Genomic DNA, 20,269 nt, shown 5'->3' on the forward strand with positions numbered 1-20,269 from the left:
TTACTGGGTTTTTACTAAGCTAAGTTATTCAATTTTGTGCTTCAAGTAACAGTTTATAAAGCATAGGCGCTTTAGATGTAAGTACAGTGATTAGTAAATAACTTAAGTTTACAAAGTTTTTATTCGTTTCTTGCGATTTACGCATTGATACATTCCTTATACCTCAAACTTCTTTCTTTTCTGGCTTTCAACTCGAGCACATTTTACTATCTCTATCATAATGTCCTGCGAAGATAATAAGAGAAACACACAAGAAGGTAGTATTGCTTTGGAAGATAACAAAGAATCACAAAACATATCAGTCTAGTTCGAGAAATCCGCTCACGAACGATGATTTGATGCTGAAGTTGGTCGCAAAAATCACATTTAGTATTGAACCTATCACATTATAAAGCCCATTACACACTAACCTTTAACTTCAATCCATGTTCTGCCATCAAATCCTCAAAAAAGGTGGATTACGCGTAGAAAAGACGGGAATAAACGGCTATCTGTTTGGAGGTTATGATAATGGTTTCGTTCGACCGTTATGGTTTTGCGCCTTGGGCCCAAGCCCCTCTCGGCCACTAAAGCGAGGGACGCCCGGTACATTTTGGTTTTACGGGCCCTGGTGAGCCGTCTTCTATCTGCAAAGCGGGACTTGTTTTTTTTATAATCTCAAGTAGCATTTCTATTAGAAACAATATATATTATTTTATAATGTTCAAATCGGATCTAAGGATTTTATACAATTGTCACCCTACCTATCTTTCTTTTAAATGCAGTACTAATTATTCTGAGCGAATTTTGAAAAAACACCACAAAAACTCATGTTCGAGTCCAAGCCTGTCTTTGATTACATTTCTTATTGTTGTAGTATAGCTGACAATATATGCAAGTATGGCGAGGCCTGTTCTTGTATTGAAAATGTTCTTTTAGGATTTCCTAAGAATTTCCTAAGAGTTCCTAAATTGTAGAACTTCAAATCTTCTTCCTAAGATTTTCTTATCCAAATTATTTCAATTTTCTGGTCTACTGCTTATACTAGGAAATCCTAGGAATTTTTAGGAAGTTTAATTATATTTTGTTGTTTTGATCGAACTTAGGAAATCTTAGGAAACTCCTAGGCACAGGGTAGAGTTTTTTGTCTCAATACCAATAAATACGATAAATTATTATTTTTATCTTTTGTCTTTTATAATAAAGACTATCGTTTTCCTTCTTAAATTCAGCTAATTCAGAGTAAAAAAACAACTCTCTTTATTTTATATATTTGGAGTGGTTTGTTACTGCTCTAAAAAGATACAGCTGGAGTAAAAACTACTCTTTCAACACGAGATGGCTGGAGTAGTTTTTACTCTTCAAAACCTACCCCCTAAAAGGAGTACTTTTTTACTCCATTTCTTGACCATCTGGAGTAAAAATAACTCTTTTCACTTCAGATAGTTGGAGTAGCTTTTACTCTGCTAAAATTACTCCCAGAAAAGAGTACTTTTTACTCCATTATTTGACCAACAAGAGTGAAAATTACTCTTTTTCTAATAAACATTCGATACTAATTCTCAGCAGAGTAAAACTTACTCCGTTAAGGGAGTAAACAAAAAAATTACTCCTCAGTGGAGTAGTTTTTACTCCAATAAAGGAGTTCAAATTACTCCTTTAAAAGTACTCCATCGCAAAGAGTAGTTTTTACTCTCTGAGTGGAGTAAAAATAACTCCCTGAAACTAACAGTGTAGCTTTAACACAAGAAACAAAACCGAATTTCCTCCCCAAGGCTTCAATCGTTAGCAGAGTGGCGCAGTGGAAGTGTGCTGGGCCCATAACCCAGAGGTCCGAGGATCGAAACCTTGCTCTGCTAGAAGTGCGTCATTTTTTTGTCGCTGATATCAAGAAGAGAAACAAAACATTAGCAATTGTATTCGAGCCAATAAAGATTGTGTTTGTACAAAATTTCACAACTACTCGCGCAAAATTATAGAGACTCTCTTGCAAGCTAAAAACTTTGTTTGATTGTTTTCAACGTGTCTTTATGATTTTGCGTTTGTATTTAAATATCATGGAAAGCAGTTCAGAATCAGCCATATGCAGCTTCATGTGGTTTAGTTCTGATTACTGGGGAATTAGCTCAAATGGTAGAGCGCCCGCTTAGCATGCGGGAGGTACCGGGATCGATACCCGGATTCTCCAGATTTTTTCGCTTGGTAAAGAGAAATCCATTTTTTAGGCAATTTCGACTAAGTTAGAGTGCAAATAATGCCTATTGGAATAATAAAAAGCGTTTAAGAACTTGATTTTCCACCACCTCAGAAGACAGGTCTTATGAATCAAATCGACACGAATTTATTTTGTACTGTATCTGGAAATATTCTGCTGCTAAACAGGAAGGCACTGGTGGTTCAGTGGTAGAATTCTCGCCTGCCACGCGGGAGGCCCGATTTTCCTTCCAAAGGCTTCAATGGTTAGCAGAGTGGCGCATTGGAAGCGTGCTGGGCCCATAACCCAGAGGTCCCAGGATCTAAACCTTGCTCTGCTAGAGGTGCGTCATTTTTTTGGCGCTGATATCAAGAAGATTTACAAACATTAGCAATTGTATTCGAGCCAAAAAAGATTGTGTTTGTACAAAATTTCAAAACTACTCGCGCAAAATTATAGAGACTCTCTTGCAAGCTAAAAACTTTGTTTGATTGTTTTCAATGTGTCTTTATGATTTTGCGTTTGTAGTTAAATATCCTGGAAAACAGTTCAGAATCAGCCATATGCAGCTTTATGTGGTTTAGTTCTGATTACTTGGGGATTAGCTCAAATGGTAGAGCGCCCGCTTAGCATGCGGGAGGTACCGGGATCGATACCCGGATTCTCCAGATTTTTTCGCTTGGTAAAGAGAAATCCATTTTTTAGGCAATTTCGACTAAGTTAGAGTGCAAATAATGCCTATTGGAATAATAAAAAGGGCTTTAAGAATTTGATTTTCCACCACCTCAGAAGACAGGTCTTATCAATCAAATCGACACGAATTTATTTTATACTGTATCTGGAAATATTCTGCTGCTAAACAGGAAGGCACTGGTGGTTCAGTGGTAGAATTCTCGCCTGCCACGCGGGAGGCCCGGGTTCGATTCCCGGCCAGTGCAATGTTTAATTTGTTTTTGGCTGGAAAACATCAAATGCAAATTTCAGTACCTATATTTTCTATTAAACTCCTGTGTTGTGTACTTAAATCGGTAAACTGCAAATTAAAAGCATAGCTTTAACACAAGAAACAAAACCGAATTTCCTCCCCAAGGCTTCAATCGTTAGCAGAGTGGCGCAGTGGAAGCGTGCTGGGCCCATAACCCAGAGGTCCGAGGATCGAAACCCTGCTCTGCTAGAAGTGCGTCATTTTTTTGTCGCTGATATCAAGAAGAGAAACAAAACATTAGCAATTGTATTCGAGCCAATAAAGATTGTGTTTGTACAAAATTTCAAAACTACTCGCGCAAAATTATAGAGACTCTCTTGCAAGCTAAAAACTTTGTTTGATTGTTTTCAACGTGTCTTTATGATTTTGCGTTTGTATTTAGATATCCTGGAAAGCAGTTCAGAATCAGCCATATGCAGCTTCATGTGGTTTAGTTCTGATTACTGGGGAATTAGCTCAAATGGTAGAGCGCCCGCTTAGCATGCGGGAGGTACCGGGATCGATACCCGGATTCTTCAGATTTTTTCGCTTGGTATATAAGAAATCCATTTTTTAGGCAATTTCGACTAAGTTAGAGTGCAAATAATGCCTATTGGAATAATAAAAAGCGTTTAAGAATTTGATTTTCCACCACCTCAGAAGACAGGTCTTATCAATAAAATCGACACGAATTTATTTTGTACTGTATCTGGAAATATTCTGCTGCTAAACAGGAAGGCACTGGTGGTTCAGTGGTAGAATTCTCGCCTGCCACGCGGGAGACCCGATTTTCCTTCCAAAGGCTTCAATGGTTAGCAGAGTGGCGCAGTGGAAGCATGCTGGTCACATAACCCAGAGGTCCGAGGATCGAAACATTGCTCTGCTAGAGGTGCGTCATTTTTTTGGCGCTGATATCAAGAAGATTTACAAACATTAGCAATTGTATTCGAGCCAAAAAAGATTGTGTTTGTACAAAATTTCAAAACTACTCGCGCAAAATTATAGAGACTCTCTTGCAAGCTAAAAACTTTGTTTGATTGTTTTCAATGTGTCTTTATGATTTTGCGTTTGTAGTTAAATATCCTGGAAAACAGTTCAGAATCAGCCATATGCAGCTTCATGTGGTTTAGTTCTGATTACTGGGGGATTAGCTCAAATGGTAGAGCGCCCGCTTAGCATGCGGGAGGTACCGGGATCGATACCCGGATTCTCCAGATTTTTTCGCTTGGTAAAGAGAAATCCATTTTTTAGGCAATTTCGACTAAGTTAGAGTGCAAATAATGCCTATTGGAATAATAAAAAGCGTTTAAGAATTTGATTTTCCACCACCTCAGAAGACAGGTCTTATCAATCAAATCGACACGAATTTATTTTATACTGTATCTGGAAATATTCTGCTGCTAAACAGGAAGGCACTGGTGGTTCAGTGGTAGAATTCTCGCCTGCCACGCGGGAGGCCCGGGTTAGATTCCCGGCCAGTGCAATGTTTATTTTTTTTTTTTTGGCTGGAAAACATCAAATGCAAATGTCAGTATCTATATTTTCTATTAAACTCCTGTGTTGTGTACTTAAATCGGTAAACTGTAGATTAAAAGCATAGCTTAAACACAAGAAACAAAACCGAATTTCCTCCTCAATCCTTCCGTGGTCAGCAGAGTGGCGCAGTGGAAGCGTGCTGGGCCCATAACCCAGAGGTCCGAGGATCGAAACCTTGCTCTGCTAGAGGTGCGTCATTTTTTTGGCGCTGATATCAAGAAGATTTACAAACATTAGCAATTGTATTCGAGCCAAAAAAGATTGTGTTTGTACAAAATTTCAAAACTACTCGCGCAAAATTATAGAGACTCTCTTGCAAGCTAAAAACTTTGTTTGATTGTTTTCAATGTGTCTTTATGATTTTGCGTTTGTAGTTAAATATCCTGGAAAACAGTTCAGAATCAGCCATATGCAGCTTCATGTGGTTTAGTTCTGATTACTGGGGGATTAGCTCAAAACATAGAGCGCCCGCTTAGCATGCGGGAGGTACAGGGATCGATACCCGGATTCTCCAGATTTTTTCGCTTGGTAAAGAGAAATCCATTTTTTGCTAAACAGGAAGGCACTGGTGGTTCAGTGGTAGAATTCTCGCCTGCCACGAGGGAGGCCCGGGTTCGATTCCCGGCCAGTGCAATGTTTATTTTGTTTTTGGCTGGAAAACATCAAATGCAAATGTCAGTACCTATATTTTCTATTAAACTCCTGTGTTGTGTACTTAAATCGGTAAACTGTAGATTAAAAGCATAGCTTTAACACAAGAAACAAAACCGAATTTCCTCCCCAATGCTTCTGTGGTCAGCAGAGTGGCGCAGTGGAAGCGTGCTGGGCCCATAACCCAGAGGTCCGGGGATCGAAACCTTGCTCTGCTAGAGGTGCGTCATTTTTTTTGTCGCTGATATCAAGAAGAGAAACAAAACATTAGCAATTGTATTCGAGCCAATAAAGATTGTGTATGTACAAAATTTCAAAACTACTCGCGCAAAATAATAGAGACTCTCTAGCAAGCAAAAAACTTTGTTTTATTGATTTCAATGTGTCTTTATGATTTTGCGTTTGTATTTAAATATCCTGGAAAGCAGTTCAGAATCAGCCATATGCCGCTTCATGTGGTGTAGTTCTGATTACTGGGGGATTAGCTCAAATGGTAGAGCGCCCGCTTAGCATGCGGGAGGTACCGGGATCGATACCCGGATTCTCCAGATTTTTTCGCTTTGTAAAGAGAAATCCATTTTTTAGGCAATTTCGACTAAGTTAGAGTGCAAATAATGCCTATTGAAATAATAAAAAGCGTTTAATAATTTGATTTTCAACCACCTCAGAAGACAGGTCTTATCAATCAAATCGGCACAGGATTTTTTTTTGTACTGTATCTGGAAATATTCTGCTGCTAAACAGGAAGGCACTGGTGGTTCAGTGGTAGAATTCTCGCCTGCCACGCGGGAGGCCCGATTTTCCTTCCAAAGGCTTCAATGGTTAGCAGAGTGGCGCAGTGGAAGCGTGCTGGGCCCATAACCCAGAGGTCCGAGGATCGAAACCTTGCTCTGCTAGAGGTGCGTCAGTTTTTTGTCGCTGATATCAAGAAGAGAAACAAAACATTAGCAATTGTATTCGAGCAAATAAAGATTGTGTATGTACAAAATTTCAAAACTACTCGCGCAAAATTGTAGAGACTCTCTAGCAAGCAAAAAACTTTGTTTGATTGTTTTTAATGTGTCTTTATGATTTTGCGTTTGTATTTAAATATTCTTGAAAGCAGTTCAGAATCAGCCATATGCAGCTTCATGTGGTTTAGTTCTGATTACTGGGGGATTAGCTCAAATGGTAGAGCGCTTGCTCAGCATGGGGGAGGTACTGGGATCGATACCCGGATTCTCCAGATTTTTTCGCTTGGTAAAGAGAAAACCATTTTTTAGGCAATTTCGACTAAGTTAGAGTGCAAATAATTCCTATTGGAATAATAATAAGCGTTTAAGAATTTGATTTTCCACCACCTCAGAAGACAGGTCTTATCAATCAAATCGAAACGAATTTATTTTATACTGTATCTGGAAATATTCTGCTGCTAAACAGGAAGGCACTGGTGGTTCAGTGGTAGAATTCTCGGCTGCCACGCGGGAGGCACGGGTTCGATTCCCGGCCAGTGCAATGTTTATTTTTTTTTTGGCTGGAAAACATCAAATGCAAATGTCAGTATCTATATTTTCTATTAAACTCCTGTGTTGTGTACTTAAATCGGTAAACTGTAGATTAAAAGCATAGCTTAAACACAAGAAACAAAACCGAATTTCCTCCTCAATCCTTCTGTGGTCAGCAGAGTGGCGCAGTGGAAGCGTGCTGGGCCCATAACCCAGAGGTCCGAGGATCGAAACCTTGCTCTGCTAGAGGTGCGTCAGTTTTTTGTCGCTGATATCAAGAAGAGAAACAACACATTAGCAATTCTATTTGAGCCAATAAAGATTGTGTTTGTACAAAATTTCAAAACTACTCGCGCAAAATTACAGACTCTCTTGCAAGCTAAAAACTTTGTTTGATTGTTTTCAATGTGTCTTTATGATTTTGCGTTTGTATTTAAATATCCTGGAAAGCAGTTCAGAATCAGCCATATGCAGCTTCATGTGGTTAAGTTCTGATTACTGGGGGATTAGCTCAAATGGTAGAGCGCTTGCTCAGCATGGGGGAGGTACTGGGATCGATACCCGGATTCTCCAGATTTTTTCGCTTGGTAAAGAGAAATCCATTTTTTATAAAATTTCGACTAAGTTAGACTGCAAATAATGCCTATTGGAATAATGAAAAGCGTTTTAGAATTTGATTTTCAACCACCTCAGAAGACAGGTCTTATCAATCAAATCGACACGAATTTATTTTGTACTGTATCTGGAAATATTCTGCTGCTAAACAGGAAGGCATTGGTGGTTCAGTGGTAGAATTCTCGCCTGCCACGCGGGAGGCCCTGGTTCGATTCCCGGCCAGTGCAATGTTTATTTTGTTTTTGGCTGGAAAACATCAAATGCAAATGTCAGTACCTATATTTTCTATTAAACTCCTGTGTTGTGTACTTAAATCGGTAAACTGTAGATTAAAAGCATCGCTTTAACACAAGAAACAAAACCGAATTTCCTCCCCAATGCTTCTGTGGTCAGCAGAGTGGCGCAGTGGAAGCGTGCTGGGCCCATAACCCAGAGGTCCGGGGATCGAAACCTTGCTCTGCTAGAGGTGCGTCATTTTTTTTGTCGCTGATATCAAGAAGAGAAACAAAACATTAGCAATTGTATTCGAGCCAATAAAGATTGTGTATGTACAAAATTTCAAAACTACTCGCGCAAAATTATAGAGACTCTCTAGCAAGCAAAAAACTTTGTTTTATTGATTTCAATGTGTCTTTATGATTTTGCGTTTGTATTTAAATATCCTGTAAAGCAGTTCAGAATCAGCCATATGCCGCTTCATGTGGTGTAGTTCTGATTACTGGGTGATTAGCGCAAATGGTAGAGCGCCCGCTTAGCATGCGGGAGGTACCGGGATCGATACCCGGATTCTCCAGATTTTTTCGCTTTGTAAAGAGAAATCCATTTTTTAGGCAATTTCGACTAAGTTAGAGTGCAAATAATGCCTATTGGAATAATAAAAAGCGTTTTAGAATTTGATTTTCAACCACCTCAGGAGGCAGGTCTTATCAATCAAATCGACACGAATTTATTTTTTACTGTATCTGGAAATATTCTGCTGCTAAACAGGAAGGCACTGGTGGGTCAGTGGTAGAATTCTCGCCTGCCACGCGGGAGGCCCGGGTTCGATTTCCGGCCAGTGCAATGTTTATTTTGTTTTTGGCTGGAAAACATCAAATGCAAATGTCAGTACCTATATTTTCTATTAAACTCCTGTGTTGTGTACTTAAATCGGTAAACTGTAGATTAAAAGCATAGCTTTAACACAAGAAACAAAACCGAATTTCCTCCCCAATGCTTCTGTGGTCAGCAGAGTGGCGCAGTGGAAGCGTGCTGGGCCCATAACCCTGAGGTCCGGGGATCGAAACCTTGCTCTGCTAGAGGTGCGTCATTTTTTTTGTCGCTGATATCAAGAAGAGAAACAAAACATTAGCAATTGTATTCGAGCCAATAAAGATTGTGTATGTACAAAATTTCAAAACTACTCGCGCAAAATTATAGAGACTCTCTAGCAAGCAAAAAACTTTGTTTTATTGATTTCAATGTGTCTTTATGATTTTGCGTTTGTATTTAAATATCCTGTAAAGCAGTTCAGAATCAGCCATATGCCGCTTCATGTGGTGTAGTTCTGATTACTGGGGGATTAGCGCAAATGGTAGAGCGCCCGCTTAGCATGCGGGAGGTACAGGGATCGATACCCGGATTCTCCAGATTTTTTCGCTTTGTAAAGAGAAATCCATTTTTTAGGCAATTTCGACTAAGTTAGAGTGCAAATAATGCCTATTGAAATAATAAAAAGCGTTTAATAATTTGATTTTCAACCACCTCAGAAGACAGGTCTTATCAATCAAATCGACACGAATTTATTTTGTACTGTATCTTGAAATATTCTGCTGCTAAACAGGAAGGCACTGTTGGTTCAGTGGTAGAATTCTCGCCTGCCACGCGGGAGGCCCGATTTTCCTTCCAAAGGCATCAATGGTTAGCATAGTGGCGCAGTGGAAGCGTGCTGGGCCCATAACCCAGAGGTCCGAGGATCGAAACCTTGCTCTGCTAGAGGTGCGTCATTTTTTTGGCGCTGATATCAAGAAGATTTACAAACATTAGCAATTGTATTCGAGCCAAAAAAGATTGTGTTTGTTCAAAATTTCAAAACTACTCGCGCAAAATTATAGAGACTCTCTTGCAAGCTAAAAACTTTGTTTGATTGTTTTCAATGTGTCTTTATGATTTTGCGTTTGTAGTTAAATATCCTGCAAAACAGTTCAGAATCAGCCATATGCAGCTTCATGTGGTTTAGTTCTGATTACTGGGGGATTAGCTCAAATGGTAGAGCGCCCGCTTAGCATGCGGGAGGTACCGGGATCGATACCCGGATTTTCCAGATTTTTTCGCTTGGTCAAGAGAAATTCATTTTTTAGGCAATTTCGACTAAGTTAGAGTTCAAATAATGCCTATTGCAATAATAAAAAGCGTTTTAGAATTTGATTTTCAACCACCTCAGAAGACAGGTCTTATCAATCAAATCGACACGAATTTATTTTGTACTGTATCTGGAAATATTCTGCTGCTAAACAGGAAGGCACTGGTGGTTCAGTGGTAGAATTCTCGCCTGCCACACGGGAGGCCCGATTGTCCTTCCAAAGGCTTCAATGGTTAGAAGAGTGGCGCAGTGGAAGCGTGCTGGGCCCATAACCCAGAGGTCCGAGGATCGAAACCTTGCTCTGCTAGAGGTGCGTCAGTTTATTGTCGCTGATATCAAGAAGAGAAACAACACATTAGCAATTGTATTCGAGCAAATAAAGATTGTGTATGTACAAAATTTCAAAACTACTCGCGCAAAATTATAGAGACTCTCTAGCAAGCAAAAAACTTTGTTTGATTGTTTTTAATGTGTCTTTATGATTTTGCGTTTGTATTTAAATATTCTTGAAAGCAGTTCAGAATCAGCCATATGCAGCTTCATGTGGTTTAGTTCTGATTACTGGGGGATTAGCTCAAATGGTAGAGCGCTTGCTCAGCATGGGGGAGGTACTGGGATCGATACCCGGATTCTCCAGATTTTTTCGCTTGGTAAAGAGAAAACCATTTTTTATTCAATTTCGACTAAGTTAGACTGCAAATAATGCCTATTGGAATAATAAAAAGCGTTTTAGAATTTGATTTTCAACCACCTCAGAAGACAGGTCTTATCAATCAAATCGACACGAATTTATTTTGTACTGTATCTGGAAATATTCTGCTGCTAAACAGGAAGGCACTGGTGGTTCAGTGGTAGAATTCTCGCCTGCCACGCGGGAGGCCCGGGTTCGATTCCCGGCCAGTGCAATGTTTATTTTGTTTTTGGCTGGAAAACATCAAATGCAAATTTCAGTACCTATATTTTCTATTAAACTCCTGTGTTGTGTACTTAAATCGGTAAACTGCAAATTAAAAGCATAGCTTTAACACAAGAAACAAAACCGAATTTCCTCCCCAATGCTTCAATCGTTAGCAGAGTGGCGCAGTGGAAGTGTGCTGGGCCCATAACCCAGAGGTCCGAGGATCGAAACCTTGCTCTGCTAGAAGTGCGTCATTTTTTTTTCGCTGATATCAAGAAGAGAAACAAAACATTAGCAATTGTATTCGAGCCAATAAAGATTGTGTTTGTACAAAATTTCAAAACTACTCGCGCAAAATTATAGAGACTCTCTTGCAAGCTAAAAACTTTGTTTGATTGTTTTCAACGTGTCTTTATGATTTTGCGTTTGTATTTAAATATCATGGAAAGCAGTTCAGAATCAGCCATATGCAGCTTCATGTGGTTTAGTTCTGATTACTGGGTGATTAGCGCAAATGGTAGAGCGCCCGCTTAGCATGCGGGAGGTACCGGGATCGATACCCGGATTCTCCAGATTTTTTCGCTTGGTAAAGAGAAATCCATTTTTTAGGCAATTTGGACTAAGTTAGAGTGCAAATAATGCCTATTGGAATAATAAAAAGCGTTTAAGAACTTGATTTTCCACCACCTCAGAAGACAGGTCTTATCAATCAAATCGACACGAATTTATTTTGTACTGTATCTGGAAATATTCTGCTGCTAAACAGGAAGGCACTGGTGGTTCAGTGGTAGAATTCTCGCCTGCCACGCGGGAGGCCCGGGTTCGATTCCCGGCCAGTGCAATGTTTATTTTGTTTTTGGCTGGAAAACATCAAATGCAAATTTCAGTACCTATATTTTCTATTAAACTCCTGTGTTGTGTACTTAAATAGGTAAACTGCAAATTAAAAGCATAGCTTTAACACAAGAAACAAAACCGAATTTCCTCCCCAAGGCTTCAATCGTTAGCAGAGTGGCGCAGTGGAAGCGTGCGGGGTCCATAACCCAGAGGTCCGAGGATCGAAACCTTGCTCTTCTAGAAGTGCGTCATTTTTTTGTCGCTGATATCAAGAACAGAAACAAAACATTAGCAATTGTATTCGAGCCAATAAAATTGTGTTTGTACAAAATTTCAAAACTACTCGCGCAAAATTATAGAGACTCTCTTGCAAGCTAAAAACTTTGTTTGATTGTTTTCAACGTGTCTTTATGATTTTGCGTTTGTATTTAAATATCCTGGAAAGCAGTTCAGAATCAGCCATATGCAGCTTCATGTGGTTTAGTTCTGATTACTGGGGAATTAGCTCAAATGGTAGAGCGCCCGCTTAGCATGCGGGAGGTACCGGGATCGATACCCGGATTCTCCAGATTTTTTCGCTTGGTATAAGAGAAATCCATTTTTTATGCAATTTCAACAAAGTTAGAGTGCAAATAATGCCTATTGGAATAATAAAAAGCGTTTAAGAATTTGATTTTCCACCACCTCAGAAGACAGGTCTTATCAATCAAATCGACACGAATTTATTTTGTACTGTATCTGGAAATATTCTGCTGCTAAACAGGAAGGCATTGGTGGTTCAGTGGTAGAATTCTCGCCTGCCACGCGGGAGGCCCGGGTTCGATTCCCGGCCAGTGCAATGTTTATTTTTTTTTGCTGGAAAATATCAAATGCAAATGTCAGTATCTATATTTTCTATTAAACTCCTCTGTTGTGTAATTAAATCGGTAAACTGCAAATTAAAAGCATAGCTTTAACACAAGAAACAAAACCGAATTTCTTCCCCAAGGCTTCAATCGTTAGCAGAGTGGCGCAGTGGAAGCGTGCTGGGCCCATAACCCAGAGGTCCGAGGATCGAAACCTTGCTCTGCTAGAGGTGCGTCAGTTTTTTGTCGCTGATATCAAGAAGAGAAACAACACATTAGCAATTGTATTCGAGCAAATAAAGATTGTGTATGTACAAAATTTCAAAACTACTCGCGCAAAATTATAGAGACTCTCTAGCAAGCAAAAAACTTTGTTTGATTGTTTTTAATGTGTCTTTATGATTTTGCGTTTGTATTTAAATATTCTTGAAAGCAGTTCAGAATCAGCCATATGCAGCTTCATGTGGTTTAGTTCTGATTACTGGGGGATTAGCTCAAATGGTAGAGCGCTTGCTCAGCATGAGGGAGGTACTGGGATCGATACCCGGATTCTCCAGATTTTTTCGCTTGGTAAAGAGAAAACCATTTTTTAGGCAATTTCGACTAAGTTAGACTGCAAATAATGCCTATTGGAATAATAAAAAGCGTTTTAGAATTTGATTTTCAACCACCTCAGAAGACAGGTCTTATCAATCAAATCGACACGAATTTATTTTGTACTGTATCTGGAAATATTCTGCTGCTAAACAGGAAGGCACTGGTGGTTCAGTGGTAGTATTCTCGCCTGCCACGCGGGAGGCCCGGGTTCGATTCCCGGCCAGTGCAATGTTTATTTTGTTTTTGGCTGGAAAACATCAAATGCAAATGTCAGTACCTATATTTTCTATTAAACTCCTGTGTTGTGTACTTAAATCGGTAAACTGCAAATTAAAAGCATAGCTTTAACACAAGAAACGAAACCGAATTTCCTCCCCAAGGCTTCAATCGTTAGCAGAGTGGCGCAGTGGAAGCGTGCTGGGCCCATAACCCAGAGGTCCGAGGATCGAAACCTTGCTCTGCTAGAAGTGCGTCATTTTTTTGTCGCTGATATCAAAGAAGAGAAACAAAACATTAGCAATTGTATTCGAGCCAATAAAGATTGTGTTTGTACAAAATTTCAAAACTACTTGCGCAAAATTATAGAGACTCTCTTGCAAGCTAAAAACTTTGTTTGATTGTTTTCAACGTGTCTTTATGATTTTGCGTTTGTATTTAAATATCCTGGAAAGCAGTTCAGAATCAGCCATATGCAGCTTCATGTGGTTTAGTTCTGATTACTGGGGAATTAGCTCAAATGGTAGAGCGCCCGCTTAGCATGCGGGAGGTACCGGGATCGATACCCGGATTCTCCAGATTTTTTCGCTTGGTATAAGAGAAATCCATTTTTTAGGCAATTTCGACTAAGTTAGAGTGCAAATAATGCCTATTGGAATAATAAAAAGCGTTTAAGAATTTGATTTTCCACCACCTCAGAAGACAGGTCTTATCAATCAAATCGACACGAATTTATTTTGTACTGTATCTGGAAATATTCTGCTGCTAAACAGGAAGGCATTAGTGGTTCAGTGGTAGAATTCTCGCCTGCCACGCGGGAGGCCCGGGTTCGATTCCCGGCCAGTGCAATGTTTATTTTTTTTTGCTGGAAAATATCAAATGCAAATGTCAGTATCTATATTTTCTATTAAACTCCTCTGTTGTGTAATTAAATCGGTAAACTGCAAATTAAAAGCATAGCTTTAACACAAGAAACAAAACCGAATTTCTTCCACAAGGCTTCAATCGTTAGCAGAGTGGCGCAGTGGAAGCGTGCTGGGCCCATAACCCAGAGGTCCGAGGATCGAAACCTTGCTCTGCTAGAGGTGCGTCAGTTTTTTGTCGCTGATATCAAGAAGAGAAACAACACATTAGCAATTGTATTCGAGCAAATAAAGATTGTGTATGTACAAAATTTCAAAACTACTCGCGCAAAATTATAGAGACTCTCTAGCAAGCAAAAAACTTTGTTTGATTGTTTTTAATGTGTCTTTATGATTTTGCGTTTGTATTTAAATATTCTTGAAAGCAGTTCAGAATCAGCCATATGCAGCTTCATGTGGTTTAGTTCTGATTACTGGGGGATTAGCTCAAATGGTAGAGCGCTTGCTCAGCATGAGGGAGGTACTGGGATCGATACCCGGATTCTCCAGATTTTTTCGCTTGGTAAAGAGAAAACCATTTTTTAGGCAATTTCGACTAAGTTAGACTGCAAATAATGCCTATTGGAATAATAAAAAGCGTTTTAGAATTTGATTTTCAACCACCTCAGAAGACAGGTCTTATCAATCAAATCGACACGAATTTATTTTGTACTGTATCTGGAAATATTCTGCTGCTAAACAGGAAGGCACTGGTGGTTCAGTGGTAGTATTCTCGCCTGCCACGCGGGAGGCCCGGGTTCGATTCCCGGCCAGTGCAATGTTTATTTTGTTTTTGGCTGGAAAACATCAAATGCAAATGTCAGTACCTATATTTTCTATTAAACTCCTGTGTTGTGTACTTAAATCGGTAAACTGCAAATTAAAAGCATAGCTTTAACACAAGAAACGAAACCGAATTTCCTCCCCAAGGCTTCAATCGTTAGCAGAGTGGCGCAGTGGAAGCGTGCTGGGCCCATAACCCAGAGGTCCGAGGATCGAAACCTTGCTCTGCTAGAAGTGCGTCATTTTTTTGTCGCTGATATCAAGAAGAGAAACAAAACATTAGCAATTGTATTCGAGCCAATAAAGATTGTGTTTGTACAAAATTTCAAAACTACTTGCGCAAAATTATAGAGACTCTCTTGCAAGCTAAAAACTTTGTTTGATTGTTTTCAACGTGTCTTTATGATTTTGCGTTTGTATTTAAATATCCTGGAAAGCAGTTCAGAATCAGCCATATGCAGCTTCATGTGGTTTAGTTCTGATTACTGGGGAATTAGCTCAAATGGTAGAGCGCCCGCTTAGCATGCGGGAGGTACCGGGATCGATACCCGGATTCTCCAGATTTTTTCGCTTGGTATAAGAGAAATCCATTTCTTAGGCAATTTGGACTAAGTTAGACTGCAAATAATGCCTATTGGAATAATAAAAAGCGTTTTAGAATTTGATTTTCAACCACCTCAGAAGACAGGTCTTATCAATCAAATCGACACGAATTTATTTTGTACTGTATCTGGAAATATTCTGCTGCTAAACAGGAAGGCACTGGTGGTTCAGTGGTAGTATTCTCGCCTGCCACGCGGGAGGCCCGGGTTCGATTCCCGGCCAGTGCAATGTTTATTTTGTTTTTGGCTGGAAAACATCAAATGCAAATGTCAGTACCTATATTTTCTATTAAACTCCTGTGTTGTGTACTTAAATCGGTAAACTGCAAATTAAAAGCATAGCTTTAACACAAGAAACGAAACCGAATTTCCTCCCCAAGGCTTCAATCGTTAGCAGAGTGGCGCAGTGGAAGCGTGCTGGGCCCATAACCCAGAGGTCCGAGGATCGAAACCTTGCTCTGCTAGAAGTGCGTCATTTTTTTGTCGCTGATATCAAGAAGAGAAACAAAACATTAGCAATTGTATTCGAGCCAATAAAGATTGTGTTTGTACAAAATTTCAAAACTACTTGCGCAAAATTATAGAGACTCTCTTGCAAGCTAAAAACTTTGTTTGATTGTTTTCAACGTGTCTTTATGATTTTGCGTTTGTATTTAAATATCCTGGAAAGCAGTTCAGAATCAGCCATATGCAGCTTCATGTGGTTTAGTTCTGATTACTGGGGAATTAGCTCAAATGGTAGAGCGCCCGCTTAGCATGCGGGAGGTACCGGGATCGATACCCGGATTCTCCAGATTTTTTCGCTTGGTATAAGAGAAATCCATTTTTTAGGCAATTTGGACTAAGTTAGAGTGCAAATAATGCCTATTGGAATAATAAAAAGCGTTTAAGAATTTGATTTTCCACCACCTCAGAAGACAGGTCTTATCAATCAAATCGACACGAATTTATTTTGTACTGTATCTGGAAATATTCTGCTGCTAAACAGGAAGGCATTGGTGGTTCAGTGGTAGAATTCTCGCCTGCCACGCGGGAGGCCCGGGTTCGATTCCCGGCCAGTGCAATGTTTATTTTTTTTTGCTGGAAAATATCAAATGCAAATGTCAGTATCTATATTTTCTATTAAACTCCTCTGTTGTGTAATTAAATCGGTAAACTGCAAATTAAAAGCATAGCTTTAACACAAGAAACAAAACCGAATTTCTTCCCCAAGGCTTCAATCGTTAGCAGAGTGGCGCAGTGGAAGCGTGCTGGGCCCATAACCCAGAGGTCCGAGGATCGAAACCTTGCTCTGCTAGAGGTGCGTCAGTTTTTTGTCGCTGATATCAAGAAGAGAAACAACACATTAGCAATTGTATTCGAGCAAATAAAGATTGTGTTTGTACAAAATTTCAAAACTACTCGCGCAAAATTTTAGAGACTCTCTAGCAAGCAAAAAACTTTGTTTTATTGATTTCAATGTGTCTTTATGATTTTGCGTTTGTATTTAAGTATCCTGGAAAGCAGTTCAGAATCAGCCATATGCCGCTTCATGTTGTGTAGTTCTGATTACTGGGGGATTAGCTCAAATGGTAGAGCGCCCGCTTAGCATGAGGGAGGTACCGGGATCGATACCCGGATTCTCCAGATTTTTTCGCTTTGTAAAGAGAAATCCATTTTTTAGGCAATTTCGACTAAGTTAGAGTGCAAATAATGCCTATTGAAATAATAAAAAGCGTTTAATAATTTGATTTTCAACCACCTCAGAAGACAGGTCTTATCAATCAAATCGACACGAATTTATTTTGTACTGTATCTGGAAATATTCTGCTGCTAAACAGGAAAGCACTCTTGGTTCAGTGGTAGTATTCTCGCCTGCCACGCGGGAGGCCCGGGTTCGATTCCCGGCCAGTGCAATGTTTATTTTGTTTTTGGCTGGAAAACATCAAATGCAAATGTCAGTACCTATATTTTCTATTAAACTCCTGTGTTGTGTACTTAAATCGGTAAACTGCAAATTAAAAGCATAGCTTTAACACAAGAAACGAAACCGAATTTCCTCCCCAAGGCTTCAATCGTTAGCAGAGTGGCGCAGTGGAAGCGTGCTGGGCCCATAACCCAGAGGTCCGAGGATCGAAACCTTGCTCTGCTAGAAGTGCGTCATTTTTTTGTCGCTGATATCAAGAAGAGAAACAAAACATTAGCAATTGTATTCGAGCCAATAAAGATTGTGTTTGTACAAAATTTCAAAACTACTCGCGCAAAATTATAGAGACTCTCTTGCAAGCTAAAAACTTTGTTTGATTGTTTTCAACGTGTCTTTATGATTTTGCGTTTGTATTTTAATATCCTGGAAAGCAGTTCAGAATCAGCCATATGCCGCTTCATGTGGTGTAGTTCTGATTACTGGGGGATTAGCTCAAATGGTAGAGCGCCCGCTTAGCATGCTGGAGGTACCGGGATCGATACCCGGATTCTCCAGATTTTTTCGCTTGGTATAAGAGAAATCCATTTTTTGGCAATTTCGACTAAGTTAGAGTGCAAATAATGCCTATTGGAATAATAAAAAGCGTTTAAGAATTTGATTTTCCCCCACCTTAGAAGACAGGTCTTATCAATCAAATCGACACGAATTTATTTTGTACTGTATCTGGAAATATTCTGCTGCTAAACAGGAAGGCATTGGTGGTTCAGTGGTAGAATTCTCGCCTGCCACGCGGGAGGCCCGGGTTCGATTCCCGGCCAGTGCAATGTTTATTTTTTTTTTTGCTGGAAAATATCAAATTCAAATGTCAGTATCTATATTTTCTATTAAACTCCTCTGTTGTGTACTTAAATCGGTAAACTGCAAATTAAAAGCATAGCTTTAACACAAGAAACAAAACCGAATTTCTTCCCCAAGGCTTCAATCGTTAGCAGAGTGGCGCAGTGGAAGCGTGCTGGGCCCATAACCCAGAGGTCCGAGGATCGAAACCTTGCTCTGCTAGAGGTGCGTCAGTTTTTTGTCGCTGATATCAAGAAGAGAAACAACACATTAGCAATTGTATTCGAGCAAATAAAGATTGTGTTTGTACAAAATTTCAAAACAACTCGCGCAAAATTTTAGAGACTCTCTAGCAAGCAAAAAACTTTGTTTGATTGTTTTTAATGTGTCTTTATGATTTTGCGTTTGTATTTAAATATTCTTAAAAGCAGTTCAGAATCAGCCATATGCAGCTTCATGTGGTTAAGTTCTGATTACTGGGGGATTAGCTCAAATGGTAGAGCGCTTGCTCAGCATGGGGGAGGTACTGGGATCGATACCCGGATTCTCCAGATTTTTTCGCTTGGTATAAGAGAAATCCATTTTTTAGGCAATTTCGACTAAGTTAGACTGCAAATAATGCCTATTGGAATAATAAAAAGCGTTTTAGAATTAGATTTTCCACCACCTCAGAAGACAGGTCTTATCAATCAAATCGACACGAATTTTTTTTTTGTACTGTATCTGGAAATATTCTGCTGCTAAACAGGAAGGCACTGGTGGTTCAGTGGTAGAATTCTCGCCTGCCACGCGGGAGGCCCGATTTTCCTTCCAAAGGCTTCAATGGTTAGCAGAGTGGCGCAGTGGAAGCGTGCTGGGCCCATAACCCAGAGGTCCGAGGATCGAAACCTTGCTCTGCTAGAGGTGCGTCATTTTTTTGGCGCTGATATCAAGAAGATTTTCAAACATTAGCAATTGTATTCGAGCCAAAAAAGATTGTGTTTGTACAAAATTTCAAAACTACTCGCGCAAAATTATAGAGACTCTCTTGCAAGCTAAAAACTTTGTTTTATTGTTTTCAATGTGTCTTTATGATTTTGCGTTTGTAGTTAAATATCCTGGAAAACAGTTCAGAATCAGCCATATGCAGCTTCATGTGGTTTAGTTCTGATTACCTGGGAATTAGCTGAAATGGTAGAGCGCCCGCTTAGCATGCGGGAGGTACCGGGATCGATACCCGGATTCTCCAGATTTTTTCGCTTGGTAAAGAGAAATCCATTTTTTAGGCAATTGCGACTAAGTTAGAGTGCAAATAATGCCTATTGGAATAATAAAAAGCGTTTAAGAATTTGATTTTCCACCACCTCAGAAGACAGGTCTTATCAATCAAATCGACACGAATTTATTTTGTACTGTATCTGGAAATATTCTACTGCTAAACAGGAAGGCACTGGTGGTTCAGTGGTAGAATTCTCGCCTGCCACGCGGGAGGCCCGATTTTCCTTCCAAAGGCTTCAATGGTTAGCAGAGTGGCGCAGTGGAAGCGTGCTGGGCCCATAACCCAGAGGTCCGAGGATCGAAACCTTGCTCTGCTAGAGGTGCGTCATTTTTTTGGCGCTGATATCAAGAAGATTTACAAACATTAGCAATTGTATTCGAGCCAAAAAAGATTGTGTTTGTACAAAATATCAAAACTACTCGCGCAAAATTATAGACTCTCTTGCAAGCTAAAAACTTTGTTTGATTGTTTTCAATGTGTCTTTATGATTTTGCGTTTGTAGTTAAATATCCTGGAAAACAGTTCAGAATCAGCCATATGCAGCTTCATGTGGTTTAGTTCTGATTACTGGGGGATTAGCTCAAATGGTAGAGCGCCCGCTTAGCATGCGGGAGGTACCGGGATCGATACCCTGATTCTCCAGATTTTTTCGCTTGGTAAAGAGAAATCCATTTTTTAGGCAATTTCGACTAAGTTAGAGTGCAAATAATGCCTATTGGAATAATAAAAAGCGTTTTAGAATTTGATTTTCAACCACCTCAGAAGACAGGTCTTATCAATCAAATCGACACGAATTCATTTTGTACTGTATCTGGAAATATTCT

At 39.6% G+C, this 20,269-nt stretch overlaps 1 long non-coding RNA gene and 24 other non-coding genes across 25 annotated transcripts; 24 read left to right on the plus strand and 1 right to left on the minus strand.

The window, feature by feature from the left end:
• Nucleotides 1–102: 102 nt before the first annotated feature.
• Nucleotides 103–799, minus strand: LOC125570280. The gene is made up of 2 exons (XR_007312634.1): nucleotides 411–799; nucleotides 103–225 (listed from the first exon to the last, which is right to left on the minus strand). It is a non-coding gene; the product is annotated as an uncharacterized LOC125570280 (long non-coding RNA).
• A 1,295-nt stretch (nucleotides 800–2,094) lies between these two features.
• Trnaa-agc lies at nucleotides 2,095–2,167 on the plus strand. The gene has a single exon. It is a non-coding gene; the product is annotated as a tRNA-Ala (tRNA).
• An 873-nt stretch (nucleotides 2,168–3,040) lies between these two features.
• Nucleotides 3,041–3,111, plus strand: Trnag-gcc. Its single transcript has one exon. It is a non-coding gene; the product is annotated as a tRNA-Gly (tRNA).
• Nucleotides 3,112–3,603: 492 nt separating this feature from the next.
• On the plus strand, nucleotides 3,604–3,676 carry Trnaa-agc. Its single transcript has one exon. It is a non-coding gene; the product is annotated as a tRNA-Ala (tRNA).
• A 602-nt stretch (nucleotides 3,677–4,278) lies between these two features.
• Trnaa-agc lies at nucleotides 4,279–4,351 on the plus strand. Its single transcript has one exon. It is a non-coding gene; the product is annotated as a tRNA-Ala (tRNA).
• Nucleotides 4,352–4,549: 198 nt separating this feature from the next.
• Trnag-gcc lies at nucleotides 4,550–4,620 on the plus strand. The gene has a single exon. It is a non-coding gene; the product is annotated as a tRNA-Gly (tRNA).
• Nucleotides 4,621–5,235: 615 nt separating this feature from the next.
• On the plus strand, nucleotides 5,236–5,306 carry Trnag-gcc. The gene has a single exon. It is a non-coding gene; the product is annotated as a tRNA-Gly (tRNA).
• A 493-nt stretch (nucleotides 5,307–5,799) lies between these two features.
• Trnaa-agc lies at nucleotides 5,800–5,872 on the plus strand. The gene has a single exon. It is a non-coding gene; the product is annotated as a tRNA-Ala (tRNA).
• An 875-nt stretch (nucleotides 5,873–6,747) lies between these two features.
• On the plus strand, nucleotides 6,748–6,818 carry Trnag-gcc. Its single transcript has one exon. It is a non-coding gene; the product is annotated as a tRNA-Gly (tRNA).
• Nucleotides 6,819–7,579: 761 nt separating this feature from the next.
• Trnag-gcc lies at nucleotides 7,580–7,650 on the plus strand. The gene has a single exon. It is a non-coding gene; the product is annotated as a tRNA-Gly (tRNA).
• A 764-nt stretch (nucleotides 7,651–8,414) lies between these two features.
• Nucleotides 8,415–8,485, plus strand: Trnag-gcc. The gene has a single exon. It is a non-coding gene; the product is annotated as a tRNA-Gly (tRNA).
• Nucleotides 8,486–9,652: 1,167 nt separating this feature from the next.
• On the plus strand, nucleotides 9,653–9,725 carry Trnaa-agc. Its single transcript has one exon. It is a non-coding gene; the product is annotated as a tRNA-Ala (tRNA).
• An 873-nt stretch (nucleotides 9,726–10,598) lies between these two features.
• On the plus strand, nucleotides 10,599–10,669 carry Trnag-gcc. Its single transcript has one exon. It is a non-coding gene; the product is annotated as a tRNA-Gly (tRNA).
• Nucleotides 10,670–11,432: 763 nt separating this feature from the next.
• On the plus strand, nucleotides 11,433–11,503 carry Trnag-gcc. Its single transcript has one exon. It is a non-coding gene; the product is annotated as a tRNA-Gly (tRNA).
• A 491-nt stretch (nucleotides 11,504–11,994) lies between these two features.
• Trnaa-agc lies at nucleotides 11,995–12,067 on the plus strand. The gene has a single exon. It is a non-coding gene; the product is annotated as a tRNA-Ala (tRNA).
• A 199-nt stretch (nucleotides 12,068–12,266) lies between these two features.
• Trnag-gcc lies at nucleotides 12,267–12,337 on the plus strand. Its single transcript has one exon. It is a non-coding gene; the product is annotated as a tRNA-Gly (tRNA).
• Nucleotides 12,338–13,098: 761 nt separating this feature from the next.
• Nucleotides 13,099–13,169, plus strand: Trnag-gcc. Its single transcript has one exon. It is a non-coding gene; the product is annotated as a tRNA-Gly (tRNA).
• A 493-nt stretch (nucleotides 13,170–13,662) lies between these two features.
• Nucleotides 13,663–13,735, plus strand: Trnaa-agc. Its single transcript has one exon. It is a non-coding gene; the product is annotated as a tRNA-Ala (tRNA).
• A 199-nt stretch (nucleotides 13,736–13,934) lies between these two features.
• Nucleotides 13,935–14,005, plus strand: Trnag-gcc. Its single transcript has one exon. It is a non-coding gene; the product is annotated as a tRNA-Gly (tRNA).
• A 761-nt stretch (nucleotides 14,006–14,766) lies between these two features.
• On the plus strand, nucleotides 14,767–14,837 carry Trnag-gcc. Its single transcript has one exon. It is a non-coding gene; the product is annotated as a tRNA-Gly (tRNA).
• Nucleotides 14,838–15,329: 492 nt separating this feature from the next.
• Nucleotides 15,330–15,402, plus strand: Trnaa-agc. Its single transcript has one exon. It is a non-coding gene; the product is annotated as a tRNA-Ala (tRNA).
• Nucleotides 15,403–15,601: 199 nt separating this feature from the next.
• Nucleotides 15,602–15,672, plus strand: Trnag-gcc. The gene has a single exon. It is a non-coding gene; the product is annotated as a tRNA-Gly (tRNA).
• Nucleotides 15,673–16,164: 492 nt separating this feature from the next.
• On the plus strand, nucleotides 16,165–16,237 carry Trnaa-agc. The gene has a single exon. It is a non-coding gene; the product is annotated as a tRNA-Ala (tRNA).
• A 199-nt stretch (nucleotides 16,238–16,436) lies between these two features.
• Trnag-gcc lies at nucleotides 16,437–16,507 on the plus strand. Its single transcript has one exon. It is a non-coding gene; the product is annotated as a tRNA-Gly (tRNA).
• Nucleotides 16,508–18,102: 1,595 nt separating this feature from the next.
• Nucleotides 18,103–18,173, plus strand: Trnag-gcc. Its single transcript has one exon. It is a non-coding gene; the product is annotated as a tRNA-Gly (tRNA).
• The last annotated feature ends 2,096 nt before the right edge of the window (nucleotides 18,174–20,269 follow it).

This window comes from Nematostella vectensis, chromosome 8 (assembly GCF_932526225.1).
Source record: "Nematostella vectensis chromosome 8, jaNemVect1.1, whole genome shotgun sequence".
NCBI lineage: Eukaryota > Metazoa > Cnidaria > Anthozoa > Actiniaria > Edwardsiidae > Nematostella > Nematostella vectensis.